This window comes from Ranitomeya variabilis, chromosome 2, assembly GCF_051348905.1.
Source record: "Ranitomeya variabilis isolate aRanVar5 chromosome 2, aRanVar5.hap1, whole genome shotgun sequence".
Lineage (NCBI taxonomy): Eukaryota > Metazoa > Chordata > Amphibia > Anura > Dendrobatidae > Ranitomeya > Ranitomeya variabilis.
This window is the reverse complement of record NC_135233.1, coordinates 195,303,526-195,326,330: the sequence shown is the minus strand read 5'-3', so window position 1 is coordinate 195,326,330 and position 22,805 is coordinate 195,303,526. Positions and strand designations below refer to the sequence as shown.

General features: G+C 46.3%; 1 protein-coding gene across 1 annotated transcript in view; it reads left to right on the top strand.

Moving 5' to 3' along the window:
* Positions 1-22,805, top strand: part of FRMPD3 (FERM and PDZ domain containing 3) — a 371,292-nt gene that overhangs the window by 94,370 nt on the left and 254,117 nt on the right. The window lies entirely within an intron of this gene.

Genomic DNA, 22,805 nt, shown 5'->3' with positions numbered 1-22,805 from the left:
CAATTGTGCACATTGTGCAAGTATGCTTTTTAAATGGAACCTGTCACCCACAAAAACTCTATTTTCCAGCTGACATAGCAGTAAGCAGTAGGTAAGCAACATTTTAATCATGTTTGACAGTGTAACGGCAACATCGACTGGAGTGAGAAAGAGAAGTTTTATTCAACTGTTTAAAGCCTTAATATGGCAAGAAGCTGTCAACTAAGTGAAGAAAAAGAGCAGTCCAAGGACCTTTCACCAAATTTTTCATGCTGAACTGGACACATAATGTAATAGTGGCTGTAAAGCAGAATAAAACATTTTTTTTTCAGAGATATTATAAATCAACGCATTTGGCAAATAATGAGTTAACTTTTGTTAAGTCCATGTGATCGTTATCAGAGAGCAATTAGTACAGGGAGAAAAGTAAATGCCCCCATTGAAAAGAAACAGCCACTATTACATTATGTGTTCCATTCAATATGTAAAATTTGTTGAAAGGTCAATCCAAAACATTGCTAAAACCTTGAAGGTATCCTAATGCGCAGTCATGAAAACCATCCATTACCATTGCTATGATGAAACCGGCCCTAATGAGGACCATAATTTCAGGAAAACCAAAAATTACTTCTGCAGCAGAGGATAAGTTCATCAGCGTTACAAACCTCAGAAACCACAAATTAGCAACACCTCCAATAACAGCCCTCATAAATGATGCACAGACATCAAGTAGCTGCCACATATCAACATCAACTGTCCAGACGAGACTAGGAGAGGCAGGCCTCTATGGTTGAATTACTACAAAAAAGCCACTGCTGAGACTAGAAGTGATCTATTTGATTCAAAGAAAATCAAATTTTAGTCTACTTCTAATAAAATCACAGGACTGGTAAATTTGAACAATTTGTGATTTGATTTGTACAAATTGGCGAAAAATGACATGACTTTTTACACATTGCAGATGATTGCATCATCCACCTAAAGCTGACCTGACCTCAAGCACAAGAATGCAGGAGGAACTCTCAAAAACTGTATAAAAGCTTAAGTAGGGAATGTAGCAGCCATTTTCGGGTGATTTTGAACAATGTGAAGGTGTAAAAGCTCAAAGCTCAGCAATAGAGAGGATACAGCCCTAAAACATTGGACACATACTCCAGACAGTGATGTGTTATACAACTGGGCCAGTGAAGTAGTAGTCTGTGAATAATGCAGAACTTCAATTGATGAGGATGGCGGGGAATATAGGAAGTGCCAGCAGCAGTGTCAGACTCAGTGTGATTGATCAGTAATATGAAGGAATAGTTTTATTTCATACACAAGAAAATACCTTTAAATCCAGAAATTTAACTGTGACTGCATCGCAAATTCTGCAAATTGGAAGCAATTTTTTTTGCATTTCTACTTTATTTTTGTACATACCACTCCAAGACAGTGCACTTGTGCAGGTGCTAACTTTTTGGACATACTACTACTGAGCATTTCTTATCATTTCATTTCTGGGATAGCGGTTGAATTTTGTCAAATAATAACAGAAAAAATGTTTAAAAATTGTAGGCAATGATCTGTGCATGTGTTGTATGTATTCGTTTTACTAAAACCACACATATACAGTGGTTTGCTGCCACATTTTGTTTTTTGTACATATACCTACCTAGTAATTCTTGTATCCTTTTTGGCAAGTGTTGAATATTTGGGTTTGAAAAGATTGTCAATATTTATAGTGTTATGCAAAATGTATGGTAAAAGAAAAAGTGGTAATGGATTGGGTAGTGTAAAGGAAAAAAAATCTGATACCATGGCTAAGAATGCAGGACCTGCTAGTAGCAGCAGCAGAAACACCACCACTGGCACCAGTTGTCCTTTATTGGAGTACTATCAAACACAGTTCACAATTAGCCTCATTTGCCTCTAGTAGCTGTATTAGTGGGATGGAAGTGGGGGGCATTATGGGATATTTGGCACATTACTCATCTCAATCACAAAAGGATGATGTTACCTCTGACAGTGACACTGTTTGGGTCTGTAATCTGCACAGAAAAATCTTCCTGATTATGAATGAATGGGATAATTTTTGGACTACACATAAAAATTCTGTCAGTGTGTTGTTTTGTTAAATGCTGTTGGTAACTTATGGGCTACCATTCGTTTCTATGGTAAGGCTGTATTTGTGTTATAGAGCTAGAAATTGGTTGGATACAGTCATAGGAGACCTCACAGCGTTACACACATCTTTTCAGGGTAATCAGAGAATTTGCAATATTCCAAATTGCAGCAAATCATTTTACTGTAAATCATATTTTTGGGGAAAAATTTGCTAAACCTAGTGAAATGAAAAGTCAAAGGATTCAGTCATCTGTCTCTAGTATGTAGTACAGAAGGGTCAAGGATGAATTATAACCAGTAAAAGCCAAGAGACTTATTGCAAGTACCAGGTGGGGTATCTGAAAATCAAAGTACAAGTATAGTCAAGGTCAACAAAAGCAATCAAAAAGCAATGAAACTACGTGAGCTTTAAATAGCAATCCTTGAGAGCATCATGAGAAGCAGCTCAGGAGATATCATCTTGAATAGCAGCAGAGCACAAACTGCAGATACCATATTTATAAATCCACCTCTGGATGTTACTCAATCAACTAATAATTAAAACAGAAACAACGGTCTATTATTTTGATAGACAGGGTCGGCCACAGATTTATTTTCTCATTAGCTTTAACTTCTGCATGTCAATAATCAAATTTCATTATGTAGTCCAAAATGGCATGCCACCACTGGTCTCCCGGTGGGCACGTCCGCCTCTGGCTCCAATCCATCTTCATATAACTAACCGCAAGCTGTTATTTGGTTTCTCAATAAAACTGAACTGAAGCAGAAAATTAACATCGAAGATAGCATCAAAACAGATCACAAATCTTTTATCCAAAAAGGGGTTGGAGGACGTGAAGCTCCAGAGGCAGACATTGCCGGGGAGGAGGCCAGAAATAACAGAGAGTGTACTTTATACAGAGGAGCAGTATGCCAAGAAAGGAAAAAAGTAGGGGAAAGGATGTGGCATACTACACCATCAATTAAAGAGGGGGAGGTGATGGTAATAAAAGAAAAAACCTTTAGTAGTTTTCCCACAGTATATATTTCTAACTCCTGTAGTACTGCAAGAAGAGAATAGCAGATCAAATGGACCACTGAGTTGAGGAGCAGTCACAATTAACATAGCAAGGGTAAATCCATGTCTATCTGCAATGAAGGAAACTATCCGTAATTGGTGCTGTTTCCATAAGAACAGTAAGGCTATGTTCACTTTGCTTTTTTTACAGAACCAACAAAAGCTATGAGACTTCATAAATGTGATGAGGTCACGGCAGTTGAAGCTCTGTCACAGTGACCTCATCACTTGCATTCTCCCATGGCCCTGAGGTTACAGGAGTTCAGGCCGGCGAGCGAGCACAGACTCAGTGACGTCAACACTAGTTACTGAGCCTGCACCCGCTGCACATCATTCATTCCCCAGTAGTTTACAGCCGGGCAGGTCACATTAGCACCGCTCCTAGTTGTAAATTGTACATTCCCCAGACATGGATTACAGCGTGGGGCTGACTGAACACCAGAAAAGTATGGGTATATTGTTGGTTTGCTATTTTTAGTTTTTTTACAGGAGATCGAGGGCGTTGCTTGGATTACCAGTACAATAAAGATGGAAAAACTGTGTGGTGTATGATTTCATTAAAAGACTTTATTCTGCATGTGTATGTGTTTATTTAACCCTTTACTACCTATAGGATTAGTAATGGAGTGGAGTCTTATTGACACCTCTCCATTACTAAGCCGGCTTATTGTCACCTTACAATAGGAAGGTGACATTAACCCTCATTACCCCACTTTCCACTGCTACAGGGCAAGTGGGAAGAATGAGGCAAAGCATCCATGGCCCTTTACCAGCCTGAGAATAGCAGCCCGCACCTGTGAGTTTGCCGGGATGCTTTAAAAACATAAGGGGTCCCCCTGTTGGGTTTTTCATTCATTCATTCTCCCGTTTACTCTGCTCGTCGGCACAGCAGGGGAGAATGGATGAAAGCCGCATTCATCACCACACGCAGGGGAACAGCACTTACAGTAGCGCTACTTCCCTGGCGGCCATCCGTGCACATGGAGGACAGTGTGCACTGTTTTCGGTCACCACACGTACCGGAGACACCGATATGTGAAATTGGCCTAAGGTTGTGAAACAGCAGGTTACATGAGGGGAAGGCTACTTACAACGTGAATGGGAGTAAGCGAGGTCGTGGTGGAAAGTGGAATAGGCTTGATGTTTGATGTGCATGAGGTTTAGGTGTTAGCGTGAATGAAAGCTCAGCTGAACAAAAACTGTCTCATCCTATCCAAAGACTACTAACTAGTGATGAGCGAATTTGTTTGGAAAATGATCGGATTTGTGATCGGAAACACGAGCAAAATTTTAAAAAATCGGTAACATTCGATAAGAGCATGGGGAAATATTTGTGTTGCCACAAAAGTATTTTCAGCACATATTCTGGTCATAGTGTCATACAATAGGGGACATCTCATATTCAAATAGATTGTAGCATCTAGTGTGTTATAGAGGTCTAATACAGAGGCCACAAAAATTCTTCTGTTCCTAGTGTCATACAGTCGGAGACCTGACTTTCAAATAGTCTGCAGCATCTAGTTTGTTATAGAGACCTGATACAGAGGCCACAAAAAATTCTTCTGTTCCTAGAGTCATACACTAGGGGACATCAAATCCCACCTAGGCCAACATATGCAAGAAGTTTGTATGTTCTCCCCGTGTTCACATGGGTTTCCTCCTGTCCGGTTTCCTCCCACATTCCAAAAACATACTGATAGGGAATTTAGATTGTGAGCCCCATTGGGGACAGAGATGATAACATACATAAAGCACTGCGGAATATGTTAGCGCTATATAAAAATAAAGATAATTATTATTCAAATAGTTTGCAGCATCTAGTATTTTATAGAGGCCTGATACAGAGGACACAAAAAATCCTTCTGTTCCTAGTGTCATACAGTAGGAGACCTGACTTTTAAATAGTTTGCAGCATCTAGTGTGTTATAGAAGCCTGACACAGAGGCCACAAAAAATTATTCTATTCCTAGCATCATACAGTAGGGGACTTGACTTTTGAATAGTTTATGGCATATCTTCTTTGTCATACAGGCCTCATCCACACTCAAACAATTCTTTTTTCTGTGACTAACACGATACAGCATGCCATATTTTAGCTTGGAATTTACTGTCGCTGAAATTCAGCTGTTTGCAGATCTGGTGCAGAGTTTAAAATCTATCTTTTGTTGCTAATACTGTGCTTCTACCACACTATCTGAGCAATATGATGGGGAAAGAGCGACGCCGTAGTGGAAGGGGAATTAGGCTTGGTGTTCAAGGTGTAAGTTTGGTAGGTGGCAAGGTTAGTGAAAGCACTAGGGAAGCAACGTCACGGCCTATGCAAAGACAACTGACAACTTATTTTACTGGACAGGCTACTTCACTAGTTTTCTTTGGCAGACGCACAGTGGTATGCCTTGTTGATGATGCCCAGAAAGAGCGAGTGGATGGGAAGCGCAGCTTCAAGTGGCCTCTCCTCCTCTTACTCCATCTCAACATCACACCAACATCACCAAGATTCCCTTTGCATCCCCCTACGTCCCAACTCTTCAACCGTACAACTGACTGACAACTGACTGTACAGAACCATAGATGGGTGAGTCTGAAGAGCTGTTCACACATTCTATGCCATGATCATCAGAAGTGTACTCAAAAGCTTCACAGAATCAAGAGGAGGAAATTTGCACCGATACCGAAAATTGTTTTAGCTTGGATCCAGGGCAGGACGAAGAAGTATCCGAACAGCATCCTAACCCTTGTCATCAGACGTTAACCCCTGGGAGGGGAGGTGATCCTGATGAGGCTCAGATATTCAGATATCTGAGGCTTATGCGGACTGTACTGTGCTGTCAGAGCAAGAAGAGGAGGAGGGTGACTCCAAGGGCAAGGTATGTGATAACACAGAAGATGATGATGATGAGGTGTTAGATCCCAGTTGGCATGAACATAGAGGCACACAGCTGAGTAGATCATCTGAGGAGGAAGGCGAGCAAGTTACATTGCGCCGTATGTCGCAGACAGTTAGTGATGCAGCCGCGACAAGAAATGCATCCTCAGCCACAACTGTGCCTGTGACCATCAGCATCTGGGGGTCTGCAGCTCGCAGAGGTGGCAAGGGTTGCCTAGCCTGGGCCTTTTTTGACACTGCAAAGGATGAGTCAACTCACACAATCTGCCAGCTGTGCAAAAAAAACTGAGTCGAGTTAAACAGTGCAATAATTTGACTACTACATGTATGAACCTTCACATGCGCAATTTGATTTACTGTGAAAATTCCACTGTGCAAAAATGCGGACCAGCGGACCTCAACAATCATCATCCACCCCATCAATCACACCTGCTGCTTCTTCCTCCTCCTCTGTTACCATGCTAAGTATTGAGATGCAGGTCTTTGACCGCAGAACCTTGGTTTCTTTACCCACTCCAGTCACGCAGACTGAGAGCCTGCCGTCAGATGTAATGGAAGCGGACATGCCTGCTGTTTTTATCCAATTTCAGAGAACGAGCACACCATGAGTTTATCAATCCAGGGAAGGCCGCGTCCAATTATGGTCTCTATCTCCTCTAGGGCCTCCACCTGTGCCCTCAACCTCCGTCTTCACGAGGCATGCGTTACACTAATGGTGCGAACCTGCTGGTGACCCTACAGCGAGGCAAGCTCACACACGTGCCTTGCATGGCTCACATTCTCAACCTGGTGGTACAGTTTTTTGTCCGCCTGGCCTGAGTGACCTGCTCCAGAAAGCATGTAAGCTGTGTGCTCATTTCTGCAGTTCTCACCCCTCTGGTCATTGACTGGCATCGATACAGAGGCCTTTGTTCATGCCACTTAACAGGTTGATATGCGATGTGCCGACAAGATGGAATTCCACTCTGCACATGTTGCAGCAACTGTGGAATCAGCAGCGAGCCCTGACGCAGTATGTCATGTCGTATTGCCTGGGCTATCACAGTACGGACGTGGCACATATCAAGTTTACAGAGTGGGCACAGATTAAGGACCCCTGCACCCTTCTGCACAGTTTCGAAATGGCTACTAAGATGGTTAGCGCTGACACCGGCATCATCAACATCACTATTCCTGTCATCTACATACTGGAGCACAATTTGAATAGTCTGTGGGGGAAGTTGATGGTCCCAGAGGAAGAGTTGGAAGCAGAGGAGGATGCGGAAGGGATAACATTGTCTCTAAGTTCAAGACTGTCGTCGCACAGGCAGGTGCCATGGGAGGGTGGCTTACAGCGATGAAAGGGGGCTCATGGTGCCAGACAAACTGATAGTGAAGATGCAGTAGACGAAGAATAACTGGAGGAGGATGAGGTGATGGACGCACAACAGTCAGGAGATGAAGAGGATAATGATATGCTCTCTTATTTCCGTGGTTGGCAGGAGGGGACCGAGGAATTATCATTGAGTGTTACCGTGCAACCAACACAGCTTGGATTTGGACCTCATGGAAGCTGCTGATGTTACAAACAATTTCTTGAAACGTGGAGACTCAAAGTTGGGTCTCCATCTGGTGGGTTGCCTGTGGAGGAAGGTGTGTCAGAGGCCAACTGTAATAGTTCTACTCTGTGGAAATTGATGCCACTTTTGTGCTGTGTGACAATTATTTTTTTGAAATGTAGAGACTCCAAGTTGGGTCTCCATTTGGTTGGTTGCCTGTGTAAGTAGGTCTCCCAGACAGGCAGGCTTGCACTTTCACTCAACTACCTGTGTTACTTTCCTTACATTTTTCCACCAATAGTACTGTATAATACTGATGTTTGTGCCATCTGAGTGTGGCTGGAATAAAAAAAAACAATTGGAGGTGTTGCATCAGGTGTGAGGTCTTCCAGCTAAAAAGGTTTTACATCGCTCCCTTAGGCTAGGTTCACATTGCGTTAGTGGGTGATCGCTAACGGACAGCGTTGCACGGCAAAAATGTTGCAATTAAAGCCGTGCAATGGGTCCGTTAGCGCACCCATTGACAGCAATGTAAATTTCGCCTGTAGTGCATCGCTAGCGCGTGCCTTTTTCGGCTCGCACTAGCGATGTGCCGTTCTTTTGTAGCGCGCCTCGGACGCTGCTTGCAGTGTCCGCGGCGTGCCCGAGGTCCGTTCCCCGCTCTCGCAGATCGGGGATCTGCGAGAGCGGGGACGTTAGCGCGACCCCTAAATGCGGCCCCTACAAAAACATTGCGTTAAGCGCAATCCACAAGCGCTAGCGCTAAAAGGATTGCCCTAACGCAATGTGAACCTAGCCTTATTAACCACCAGGTTCTCAACTTCAACTCTAAGCTGTAAATGCTGGGCCAGAGCCTGATACCCAATGAATGGCCCATGGCTGACTGCTTCTGTGCCATTATAACAGGTTCTGTTGTGGGTCAATCGATCAGTCAACTACCTAAGTAACTATTCTTATGTTCTATAAAACTGATGTTTGTGCTATCTGAGTGTGGCTGTATTTAAAAAAAAAATGGATGTGTTACATGAGGTATCCCAGCTAAGAAGGCTTACACCCCTCCCTTAACCACCAGGTCCTCATTGAAACTTCAATTCCAAGCTGTAAATGCTGGGCCGGACTGTGATAACTTATGTATGGCCAATGGCTGACTGCTGCCATGCAATTTACAAATTTCTACTGAGGGTCAATTGATGCCACTTTTCATGGTCTCTGCCCCTAATTTTAGCTGTTTGGAAAGCTTTTTGACACCCCTTAAAGGGCCACTGTCACCCCCCCCAGGCGTTATAAACTAAAAGAGCCACCTTGTGCAGCAGTAATGCTGCAGTCTAACAAGGTGGCTCTTTTAGTTTTTGATTAAGTTATTACCGCAATAAAACGTTTTAAAAATTGGCCAAACGTACCAGCGATTGTACCGGGAGGCGGTCCGAAGCGTCCTCTATGAATCTTCAAACTGCCGTCACTCTTCTCTTCAGGGCCGATGGTACCCGCCCCCTTCGCGTTGTTGCTTCAAATCCGGCGCCTGCGCTGTGCGTGCCTGCCTGGGGCCTGCGCAGTCTTCTTTGGACGTCATCACTCACACGCAGGGTGCCTGACTGCGTCTGTGCGGGCAGTGCGGCCGCCCTGTTACTGAATCCCCGCCCCGCACTGTGTTATTCATTATGCACACTGCGGGGCTGGCATTCCTGGGCATGCGCACTGCACTGCGCTGTTCAGGCCCTCCCCCAGCTCGGACGTTCTCCCTTGTCTGACGTTCCCCCTGCTCCCCCGCCTTCCGGCATTATTTTCGGCTGCCAGATTCCAAAATCTGGTGAGGATTAGTGTATATGGCGGCAAGCTGCTGTGTGCTTTGTCTCTCTCTATGTGTTTGTATGTTTTAATGCAAATGCATATTTACACCAGCAGCAATGAAAATTTGGTACTTGTGTGGGTGGCCATAAATTACAAAGCACTGATGATCAATACTGTTTTTTGGGGGAGCATTATAGGTTTACATTGCGTTCGGGCAATACGTTTTGCGAATATAGCTAGCGTATTGCACCAGCGCAATGTCTTTAGCGGGATTGCTTTTGCCGATCCCGCTATCGCAGATCCACAATCTGCGCTAGCGAGGAACGGAGCTGGGACGCTGAAAGCAGCATCTGAGGTCCGACTGAAAATAACGGCACATCGCAAGGGCGTGCCTAAAAAATGGCATGCGCTAGCGATGCGATCCAGATCCTAAACACATTGCCGTCAATGGGTGCGCTAACGGACCCGTTGCATGGCGTAACTTGCGACAATCACGCCATGCAGCGTACTCCTTTAGCGTTAACCCATTAACGCTTAGTGAACCTATTCGTAACGCACTGAACATCACTAAAGGAGGAGGGGTCTGCATTATACCACATCAAAGAACAATAAACGTTGAGGGGTGACCATTATTACACCGTACTGCAGATCAATGCACGGTCAGGGGTCTGCATTATTATACCGCACTGATCATCAATAAACGGTGAGGGGGGATCATTATTATTCCGCACTATAGATCTATAAACAGTCATGGTGGAGCATTGAGTGGAGCACTTAAATACGTGGCACTGAAATACGTGGCACTGAAATACGTGGCACGTGGCAATGAAATACGTGTCACTGAAATACGTGGCACGTGGCAATGAAATACGTGGTACGTGGCACTGAAATACGTGGCAATGAAATACGTGGTACGTGGCACTGAAATACGTGGCACTGAAATACGTTGCACATGGCACTGAAATACGTGGTACATGGCACTGAAATACGTGACATGTGGCACTGAAATACGTGGCACTGAAATACGTTGCACTGAAATACGTGGCACGTGGCACTGAAATACGTGACACGTGGCACTGAAATACGTGGCACTGAAATACGTGACACGTGGCACTGAAATACGTGGCACGTGGCACTGAAATACGTGGCACTGAAATACGTGGCACGTGGAACTGAAATACGTGGCACTGAAATACGTGGCACTGAAATACGTGGCACTGAAATACGTGGCACGTGGCACTGAAATACGTGGCACGTGGCACTGAAATACGTGACACGTGGCACTGAAATACGTGGCACTGAAATACGTGGCACTGAAATACTGGAAAAAATATTTTAATGAAATAAAAACACACACTTTTTGACAAGTACTTTATTTTACGCTTAATCCATTTGAAGACCCTCGACCTGCAACAGAAATTAAAAAAAAAAAAATTAATACTCCCTGGCCCTGTCCGCAGAAATCCAACGAGGGTCCCACGTCGATCTGCCATGGAGAACAGACACATCCGGAGATGTGTCTGCTCTCCACGGCTGCAGCAACACACTGACAGGTGCTCCAGCACCTGTCGGTGTCTTACTGTACATGCGCGAGAGTTTACCTGCGGTCATTGACCCCGGTACTCTCGCTTTACGGCACTACAGCGTGGGAAAGTTCACCCGCACCTGTAGTGCCGTAAATAGAGACGCCGGGCCACGTATTTCAGTGCAACGTATTTCAGTGCCACGTGTCACGTATTTCAGTGCCACGTGTCACGTATTTCAGTGCCACGTATTTCAGTGCCACGTGTCACGTACTTCAGTGCCACGTGCCACGTATTTCAGTGCCACGTGCCACGTATTTCAGTGCCACGTATTTCAGTGCCACGTATTTCAGTGCCACGTGTCACGTACTTCAGTGCCACGTATTTCAGTGCCACGTGCCACGTATTTCAGTGCCACGTATTTCAGTGCCACGTATTTCAGTGCCACGTGTCACGTATTTCAGTGCCACGTATTTCAGTGCCACGTGTCACGTATTTCAGTGCCACGTGCCACGTATTTCAGTGCAACGTATTTCAGTGCCACGTATTTCAGTGCCACGTGTCACGTATTTCAGTGCCATGTGTCACGTATTTCAGTGCCACGTATTTCAGTGCCACGTGCCACGTATTTCAGTGCCACGTGCCACGTATTTCAGTGCAACGTATTTCAGTGCCACGTGTCACGTATTTCAGTGCCACGTGCCACGTATTTCAGTGCCACGTGCCACGTATTTCAGTGCAACGTATTTCAGTGCCACGTGCCACGTATTTCAGTGCCACGTGCCACGTATTTCAGTGCCACGTGTCACGTATTTCAGTGCCACGTGCCACGTATTTCAGTGCAACGTATTTCAGTGCCACGTATTTCAGTGCCACGTGTCACGTATTTCAGTGCCACGTACCACGTATTTCAGTGCCATGTGCAACGTATTTCAGTGCCACGTATTTCAGTGCCACGTACCACGCATTTCATTGCCACGTATTTCAGTGCCACGTACCACGTATTTCATTGCCACGTGCCACGTATTTCAGTGACACGTATTTCATTGCCACGTGCCACGTATTTCAGTGCCACGTATTTCAGTGCCACGTATTTAAGTGCTCCACTCAATGCTCCACCATGACTGTTTATAGATCTATAGTGCGGAATAATAATGATCCCCCCTCACCGTTTATTGATGATCAGTGCGGTATAATAATGCAGACCCCTGACCGTGCATTGATCTGCAGTACGGTGTAATAATGGTCACCCCTCAACGTTTATTGTTCTTTGATGTGGTATAATGCAGACCCCTCCTCCTTTAGTGATGTTCAGTGCGTTACGAATAGGTTCACTAAGCGTTAATGGGTTAACGCTAAAGGAGTACGCTGCATGGCGTGATTGTCGCAAGTTACGCCATGCAACGGGTCCGTTAGCGCACCCATTGACGGCAATGTGTTTAGGATCTGGATCGCATCGCTAGCGCATGCCATTTTTTAGGCACGCCCTTGCGATGTGCCGTTATTTTCAGTCGGACCTCAGATGCTGCTTTCAGCGTCCCAGCTCCGTTCCTCGCTAGCGCAGATTGTGGATCTGCGATAGCAGGATCGGCAAAAGCAATCCCGCTAAAGACATTGCGCTGGTGCAATACGCTAGCTATATTCGCAAAACGTATTGCCCGAACGCAATGTAAACCTATAATGCTCCCCCAAAAAACAGTATTGATCATCAGTGCTTTGTAATTTATGGCCACCCACACAAGTACCAAATTTTCATTGCTGCTGGTGTAAATATGCATTTGCATTAAAACATACAAACACATAGAGAGAGACAAAGCACACAGCAGCTTGCCGCCATATACACTAATCCTCACCAGATTTTGGAATCTGGCAGCCGAAAATAATGCCGGAAGGCGGGGGAGCAGGGGGAACGTCAGACAAGGGAGAACGTCCGAGCTGGGGGAGGGCCTGAACAGCGCAGTGCAGTGCGCATGCCCAGGAATGCCAGCCCCGCAGTGTGCATAATGAATAACACAGTGCGGGGCGGGGATTCAGTAACAGGGCGGCCGCACTGCCCGCACAGACGCAGTCAGGCACCCTGCGTGTGAGTGATGACGTCCAAAGAAGACTGCGCAGGCCCCAGGCAGGCACGCACAGCGCAGGCGCCGGATTTGAAGCAACAACGCGAAGGGGGCGGGTACCATCGGCCCTGAAGAGAAGAGTGACGGCAGTTTGAAGATTCATAGAGGACGCTTCGGACCGCCTCCCGGTACAATCGCTGGTACGTTTGGCCAATTTTTAAAACGTTTTATTGCGGTAATAACTTAATCAAAAACTAAAAGAGCCACCTTGTTAGACTGCAGCATTACTGCTGCACAAGGTGGCTCTTTTAGTTTATAACGCCTGGGGGGGGGGTGACAGTGGCAAGGTGTTGTGTATACATTTGGTTTTGCCTTCCATTGAATCTAATGGGGATTGTGTACGTTTGTCAGACCGTTTGGCATCTCTACTCCTGACTTCAAGTACAGTTTAATCAAATTAGTGATAATTAACTTAGTATTATGTGTTACAGTAAAAAATGCCTGACCAAGTCATCTTCTCCTGATGTTTATATGTTGACAATTTCGTAGTTTGTCATGCACTCATGCAACCTTCGTTTCTGGCTGCGCTTCGTACTTGAATCCAGTTTATTGTTCAGAAGAGTCACTATTTTTTCAGACATAAAAATATTTTTCCACTAAATAAATTGCTCTTTTTCCAAAAAAATGTTTTATGGTGTCACATACGTCTTGCATTTGTGGACTAAGAGAGAGAGAAACTGGAGAGGAGACAAAGCACAGATGGTGTCTTATCTGTGGAACAATATAGTAGGACCACGATGGGTTGTGTGTAGACAACCACTTATGGTGCTGCGGCAGACCCACGAGGAGATAAATGCATAGAACTGGAGAAACAAATGGGTTAATCTGAGCTGGCGTAGAGAAAAAATGAAAGCTGCAGATCCAATTTCAGGTGGTTTTATTCGTCAATGCGTTTCAAAGTATAAAACGTCTTCATCAGGACAAGCCACGATGAAGATGCATCGGTGGCCTAACACCTTGCATTGTTGATGGTTGTATGGTGGAAGCTAAACTTAAGTTTGGGATCCTGATAAAAAGAGCAAAAAACGCAATTAGAAGAAATACAAAAAATGCTTTTTGGCTGCAGCATTTTTACTGCCTTGAGATGAGATTTTGGCTGCAGAAAAATAAAACCACAGCAAATTAGTATGGTGTGAACATAGACTAAGGCCGGGGTCAGACCTAACGTATAAAAATACGGTCCGTTTTTTTACGGCCGAGAAACGTCCTCTGAACAGTGATCCTTATTCAATGCGAGGATGCGATTTTTTTTCTCCAAAAATTATCCGTGTATATGGCATCCGTATGGCATCTGTATGGCGAGATTTTCTCGCCGGCTTGCAAAATGGACATAGAATGATCCATGGGCTCAAATATTTGTGAAAATATATATACAGTCTATATATATATATGAGAAAATTTTCAGAAAAATTTCCACGCTAGAGTTCATATGAGTTTATGCCACCAGGGGGCGCAGCACCGCAAGTCATTGAAGCTGCCCTCCATCCATTCCCCAGTTTTTACAGCCAGGGGCGACTGCATTAGCAGGCTCCTGGTTGTAAATTTATGTAACCCCTTCAGATGGATTTACATCGTGGGACATGACTGTACGGCAGACAGATATGGGATATTGTTGTTTTTTTATTTTCCTTTTTTTCAGAAGAACGAGGGTTGTCAGTTGGATTGAGCATGCAATAAAGATATTAAAACCCCATGTGTTTATTTCATTAAAATACTTTATTCATAATGTGTGTGTATTTTTAACCATTTATTACTATTGGATTAATAATGGATAGGTGTCTTATTGACATCTCTCCATTATTAACCAGGCTTAATGTCACTTTACATTAGCAAGGTGACATTAACCCCTTATTACCCCATATCCCACTGATACAGGGCAGTGGGAAGACAGAGGCTAAGTGCCAGAATTGGCGCATCTTACAGATGTGCCTTTTCTGGGGTGGCTGGGGGCAGATGTTTTTAGCCAGGGGGGGTCCTATAACCATGGTCCCTCTCTAGGCTATTAATATCTGCCCTCAGTCACTTGCTTTCCCTCTCTGGCAGAGAAAATTGCGCGGGAGCCCACGCCAGTTCTTTCCATGATTTAACCCTTTTATTTTAACACCTAGAGCTCCCAAATATTGCACATAGAAACTACTAACATTATTAGTGAGGAATATGTAAAAAAATAAGGGATATGAAATGGTTTACTGTATGTAAGAGAAAACCTAAGAAAACAAGGCTCCCTAAAATATAACTTTTATTACAACTAAGTAAAAAGATCTATTTTCATCATCAATAATACAACAATATAAAAACCACAAGGTATGTACCTATTGGGCCCTAGGGGGTCACTATATTCCAAACTGCCTAACAGTGGGGGTAGGCACCCTAATTTACTGCGATAGGCGCCCCCACTCCTTGTCGGCTCACCCTCAAAAATCCCTGGAGGTCCCTACAATGCAGGAGTCCTGGTACAGCTTAGGAGGTCCCTATCGGGAAACAACTACCTGGCAGTGGAGGTACGCACCCTAATTTGAAACAGTAGGCGCCCCCACTCAGCGTCGACTGACCCTAGGGTCCCTCAAAATTCCCTACAATGGAGATAGAGAATGCAGAAAATGTCTTAATACACCCTGGTTCCCAGAAAAGCAACCAAATGAAATAAAGAAAGAAAGAAAGAAAAAAAAATAGTGAAGAAAAAAATGTCTCAAATATCACAGATGTAATGTAAGGCAAAAGTTTTTATCAACATAGACAAGTGATGTACTAAGCATAGATGAGACAAAAAATACCCCGAGACAATAGGTTAGAATACAAATAGACAAAATGCAATAAACCTGATATTGTCTGGATAGCCAGGATGTAATAAATCTAATATTGTCCCAGTAGTTCCATACAGTGTTCCCAGGATATGGAAATTAATTAATAAATACCACAATATAAAGGTGCGTGGAAAAATGTTTATCGTCTCCTACATCAACATAATGGAGTCCTTTCAACATCTGTACTTATAGTATAAGACACCCACATCCTTCCCAGCATAGAGGAAGTAAACATCCGTATTAGTACTCCTAAATTAATTGTGGTGTTTCATCCTAACACCCAGAAGACACACTTTTATGGAATCAAAAAATGAACAAAGCGCTAATCAGCAAACATTCCAAATCATACCCAGCAGGATGTAATAATTATAATATTATCCAAACCATACAATATTCCCCAAAAATGTGACTTAATTAATAAATACCACAAGATTTAAAGTGCATGGTGCAGTGCAAATCATATACCGACATAAAGGAACCCTTTAGCTGTCAGTACTAATAATATAGGACACAATCATCCCTTGAAAGCATATCCACCAGCATCAGTACTCATCTGTTAGTTGTGGTGCATCGTCCTGATACCCAGAAGGCACGATTGTATGGACTGAGATGATGAATGAAGTGCTAATCAGCAAGCTCCCCGAAACAATGCCCAAGTCTCATATCCTGTCGGGTTTGATAAGGAGAGAGCAAAAGCCGGCAATTGAATTACCGGCTTTTCTGCTATCTAGCGCTGAATCTATAATATAACGCTGGGAGCGTCACTCTGTCCGAAGCCTTTATAGACTGCGCAAGCGCAAGCGCCGGCGCAGTCTGGACCCCACAGAGCGACGCTCCCAGGAGATCGCGGTATGCGTAAGCGCTGAACGCACACCGCGATCTCCAACGGAGAAGCAGGGACGAGCCAGGAGGCGGAGGGTGAGTATACTTACCTGTCCCGTTCCACCGACGCAATTCCGGGCCATGAATGTCCCCCTGCTCCCGGAATCAGCGCCTGCGCAGTCCGCGCTTTCCGGCGCCATTTTATTGAAGACACATTGCAGTGTGTCTTCAAGAAAATGGCGCCGGAAAGCGCGGACTGCGCAGGCGCCGATTCCGGCACCAGGAGGACACAGAAAATGGCGCCGGAAATGAATGAGGTAGCGCAAGTAACAAATTGCTGTGCCATGAGGCTGTGGCACTTCATGCCACAGCTATTTGTTACTTACACCACCTGATTCATTTACGCCGCCATTTTCTTGGTCCTGCTCCCGGAATCGGAGCCTGCGCAGTCTGCGCTTTCCGGCGCCATTTTCTTGAAGACACATTGCAGTGTGTCTTCAAGAAAATGGTGCCGGAAAGCGCGGACTGCGCAGGCGCCGATTCCGGGAGCAGGACCAAGAAAATGGCGGCGGAAATGAATCAGGTGGCGACAGCCGCCGCACCCAGCACAGCCACCGCACCCAGCACAGCCATCCACAGCCGCCGCACCCAGCACAGCCACCCACAGCCGCCGCACCCACCACAGCCACCGCACCCAGCACAGCCACGCACAGCCGCCGCACCCAGCACAGCCACCGCACCCAGCACAGCCACGCACAGCCGCCCACAGCCACGCACAGCCGCCCACAGCCACGCACAGCCGCCTACAGCCACGCACAGCTGCTGCACCCAGCACAGCCACCGCACCCAGCACAGCCGTCCACAGCCGCCGCACCCAGCACAGCCACCCACAGCCGCCGCACCCACCACAGCCACCGCACCCAGCACAGCCACGCACAGCTGCCGCACCCAGCACAGCCGCCGCACCCAGCACAGCCGCCCACAGCCACTCACAGCCGCCCACAGCCACCCACAGCCACGTACAGCCGCTGCACCCAGCACAGCCACCGCACCCAGCACAGCTGTCCACAGCCGCCGCACCCAGCACAGCCACCCACAGCCGCCGCACCCACCACAGCCACCGCATCCAGCACAGCCGCCACACCCAGCACAGCCACGCACAGCCACCCACAGCCACGCACAGCCGCCCACAGCCACCCACAGCCACGCACAGCCGCCTACAGCCACGCACAGCCGCTGCACCCAGCACAGCCACCGCACCCAGCACAGCCATCCACAGCCGCCGCACCCAGCACAGCCACCCACAGCCGCCGCACCCACCACAGCCACCGCACCCAGCACAGCCGCCGCACCCAGCACAGCCACCGCACCCAGCACAGCCACGCACAGCCGCCCACAGCCACGCACAGCCGCCCACAGCCACGCACAGCCGCCTACAGCCATGCACAACCGCTGCACCCAGCACAGCCACCGCACCCAGCACAGCCGTCCACAGCCGCCGCGCCCAGCACAGCCACCCACAGCCACTGCACCCAGCACAGCCACGCACAGCCGCCGCACCAAGCACAGCAGCCGCACCCAGCACAGCCACGCACAGTCGCCCACAGCCACGCACAGCCGCCTACAGCCACGCACAGCCGCCTACAGCCACGCACAGCCGCCGCACCCAGCACAGCCGTCCACAGCCGCCGCACGCAGCACGGCCACCCACAGCCGCCGCACCCACCACAGCCACTGCACCCAGCACAGCCACCGCACCCAGCACAGCCACGCACAGCCGCCGCACCCAGCACAGCTGCCGCACCCAGCACAGCCGCCACGCACAGCCACGCACAGCCACGCACAGCTGCCCACAGCCACGCACAGCCGCCCACAGCCATGCACAGCCGCCTACAGCCACGCACAGCCACCGCACCCAGCACAGCCATCCACAGCCGCCGCACCCAGCACAGCCACCCACAGCCGCCGCACCCACCACAGCCACCGCACCCAGCACAGCCGCCGCACCCAGCACAGCGGCCGCACCAAGCACAGCCGCCGCACCCAGCAAAGCCGCCCACAGCCACGCACAGCCGCCTACAGCCACGCACAGCCGCTGCACCCAGCACAGCCACTGCACCCAGCACAGCCGTCCACAGCTGCCGCACCCAGCCCAGCCACGCACAGCCACCCACAGCCACCCGCACCCAGCACAGCCACGCACAGCTGCGCCACATACAGCCGCCCGCACTCAGCACAGCCACATACAGCCGCCCGCACTCAGCACAGCCGCCCGCACTCAGCACAGCCGCCCGCACTGATGGGGGCGCAGGATGGAGCAGCACGTGATAGGATGGGGGCGCAGGATGGGAGCACATGACAGGATGGGGATGCAGGATGGAGCAGCACATGACACGGTGGAGCAGCACATGACAGGATGGGGATGCAGGATTGAGCAGCACATGACACGGTGGAGCAGCACATGACAGGATGGGGGCGCAGGATGGAGCAGCACATAACAGGATGGGAGAGCAAGATGGGAGCAGCACATACCAGGATGGAGACCATATACCAATATAAATGCTCGCCACCCGGGCATAGAACGGGTTCAATAGCTAGTTAAATATAAATATATATATATGTGTCTCACTGACATATATATTTATATATATATATATATATATATATATATATATATATATATATACCTATTCTATGTGTACACATTTATTCTATCTATTCTATTGTAACCTATCAGTGTGATTTTACTGTACACCGCACTGAATTACCGGCTTTTCTGCTATCTAGCGCTGAATTAAATATAAGCATATATATATGTGTCTCACTGACATACATATTTATATATATATATATATATATATATATATATATATATATATATATATAAATATATATATATATATACACTCACTGGCCACTTTATTAGGTACACCTGTCCAACTTCTTGTTAACACTTAATTTCTAATCAGCCAATCACATGGCGGCAACTCAGTGCATTTAGGCATGTAGACATGGTCAAGACAATCTCCTGCAGTTCAAACCGAGCATCAGTATGGGGAAGAAAGGTGATTTGAGTGCCTTTGAACGTGGCATGGTTGTTGGTGCCAGAAGGGCTGGTCTGAGTATTTCAGAAACTGCTGATCTACTGGGATTTTCACGCACAACCATCTCTAGGGTTTACAGAGAATGGTCCAAAAAAGAAAAAAAATCCAGTGAGCGGCAGTTCTGTGGGCAGAAATGCCTTGTTGATGCCAGAGGTCAGAGGAGAATGGACAGACTGGTTCGAGCTGATAGAAAGGCAACAGTGACTCAAATCACCACCCGTTACAACCAAGGTAGGCCTAAGAGCATCTCTGAACGCACAGTGCGTCGAACTTTGAGGCAGATGGGCTACAGCAGCAGAAGACCACACCGGGTACCACTCCTTTCAGCTAAGAACAGGAAACTGAGGCTACAATTTGTACAAGCTCATCGAAATTGGACAGTAGAAGATTGGAAAAACGTTGCTTGGTCTGATGAGTCTCGATTTCTGCTGCGACATTCGGATGGTAGGGTCAGAATTTGGCGTAAACAACATGAAAGCATGGATCCATCCTGCCTTGTATGGAGCATCTTTGGGATGTGCAGCCGACAAATCTGCGGCAACTGTGTGATGCCATCATGTCAATATGGACCAAAATCTCTGAGGAATGCTTCCAGCACCTTGTTGAATCTATGCCATGAAGAATTGAGGCAGTTCTGAAGGCAAAAGGGGGTCCAACCCGTTACTAGCATGGTGTACCTAATAAAGTGGCCGGTGAGTGTATACCTATTCTATGTGTACACATTTACTCTATCTATTCTATTGTAACCTGTCAGTGTGATTTTACTGTGCACTGCACTGAATTTCCGGCTTTTCTGTAGAACACCGCTGCTTATTTCTCACAAGTCACACTGATGGTCCGTGTGGAATCCATATTTTTCTCGCCCCCATAGACTTTCATTGTTGGATTTTTGGAGGAATACACTGACAAACGCAGCATGCTGTGATTTTCTCAGCCCATAAAATATGGCAGAGAAATATACCGCTGATGGGAGCTGCCCCATAGAGAATCACTGGTCCGAGTGCAATGCGTAGTTTTTGCGCCTCTCCCTCGTCCATATTCCTCTCTAGTGTGACCCCGGCCTAAGAGTATAACACAGCTTTGCTGCAGTAGCCTCGTGTAGTTGCTCATTTACTCCTGCCGTATGCCTCTAAATGAGTAGAATTATTTTAAAAATTGTCTTCTTGTGTGAAGTTTCCAAAGTAGTTGACTCTGTGAACGGACATTATAAGATTGGGACATTGTTAGTCTGCTAGAAAACATTGACGATTATCTAGTAATTTGCATGTTTACCCGATTGGGTTTTTATATTTCATATTATGTTATTTGTTTTGTGCCTGAAAACCAATTTGTAATTTTATACATGGACACATTTGCGTTTAACCTGACAAAGAGATTGCTTCAACTAAAATGCATTTCCGATTTTAAATATATGGACGTTGCCTTAAGTTTACCACCAGTCAGACTCCTTCAGGTGGCCTTTTCCAAACTTTCCTTTTTCCTGTTGCTAGGAGATGTTGGAATGTTTTATATTTATATTTGGAATGTTTCACAATCAGATTGTTGCAGGAGAAGGAATTTCAGTTGTATTTCCTATAACTGATGGCTGGAAGATTTTTTAAGTACCGTAGATTGGCTGAAAAAATGACGACATGTGCAGTAGAGAAGAGCAGATCACTTGGCGCAACCCAGGTCCACAGTCTGGTCATAAACAGTACCTGCACAAATGTCCTTATGCTGCTGGACCTGAAGCGCACATTAGAATTAGCCAGGCGAGAAAAGCGTCCCCTCTGTGCCACCGCCACATCAATGACGTCACGACATTGGACAAAAAACCCTGTTTGGGAGATAAGAACAGACAAATCGCGGCGCCTTAAGTGCGCAAACACAATATTATAGTCTTTAAAGGGTGCACAGTTTTATGCACTCACCTGATAGAAGACTAATATGGCTTTAGATTCTGTATCCTCAAAGATCCCTCTGGGATACTTTTCAGTAGACAGGGCTTGCAGCTTGCCTTGGGTGGATCCAAGTGAAAGAGACAAAGACAAGCTCACACAGGATGAGTAGATCAAGAAAAGCACATCCAGCCCATGAATGGCAGACTCACATCCGAAGATGATATTTCATATTTTTTTATTTGATAAGTTAAAATAGAGGAGATACAACGCGTTTCGGATACAGTATATATCCTTCTTCAGGCATCATAAAAACACAGTACAAATCCTACTAGTATAAAATTCAATATATTCAATATACAGTACAGACCAAAAGTTTGGACACACCTTCTCATTTAAAGATTTTTTTGTATTTTCATGACTATGAAAATTGTACATTCACACATTCTCTTGATGAGCTTCAAGAGGTAGTCACCGGGAATGGTCTTCCAACAATCTTGAAGGAGTTCCCAGAGATGCTTAGCACTTGTTGGCCCTTTTGCCTTCACTCTGCAGTCCAGCTCACCCCAAACCATCTCGATTGGGTTCAGGTCTGGTGACTGTGGAGGCCAGGTCATCTGGCATAGCACCCCATCACTCTCCTTCTTGGTCAAATAGCACTTAAATAGCCTGGAGGTGTGTTTGGGGTCATCCTGTTGAAAAATAAATGATGGTTCAACTAAACGCAAACCGGATTGAATAGCATGCCGCTGCAAGATGCTGTGGTAGCCATGCTGGTTCAGTATGCCTTCAATTTTGAATAAATCCCCAACAATGTCACCAGCAAAGCATCCCCACACCATCACACCTCCTCCTCCATGCTTCACGGTGGGAACCAGGAATGTAGAGTCCATCCGTTCACTTTTTCTGCGTCGCATAAAGACACGGTGGTTGGAACCAAAGATCTCAAATTTGGACTCATCAGACCAAAGCACAGATTTACACTGGTCTAATGTCCTTTCCATGTATTCTTTAGCCCAAAGAAGTGTCTTCTCCTTGTTGCCTGTCCCTAGCAGTGGTTTCCTAGCAGCTATTTTACCATGAAGGCCTGCTGCACAAAGTCTCCTCCTAACAGTTGTTGTAGAGATGTGTCTGCTGCTAGAACTCTGTGTGGCATTGACCTGGTCTCTAATCTGAGCTGCTGTTAACCTGCGATTTCTGAGG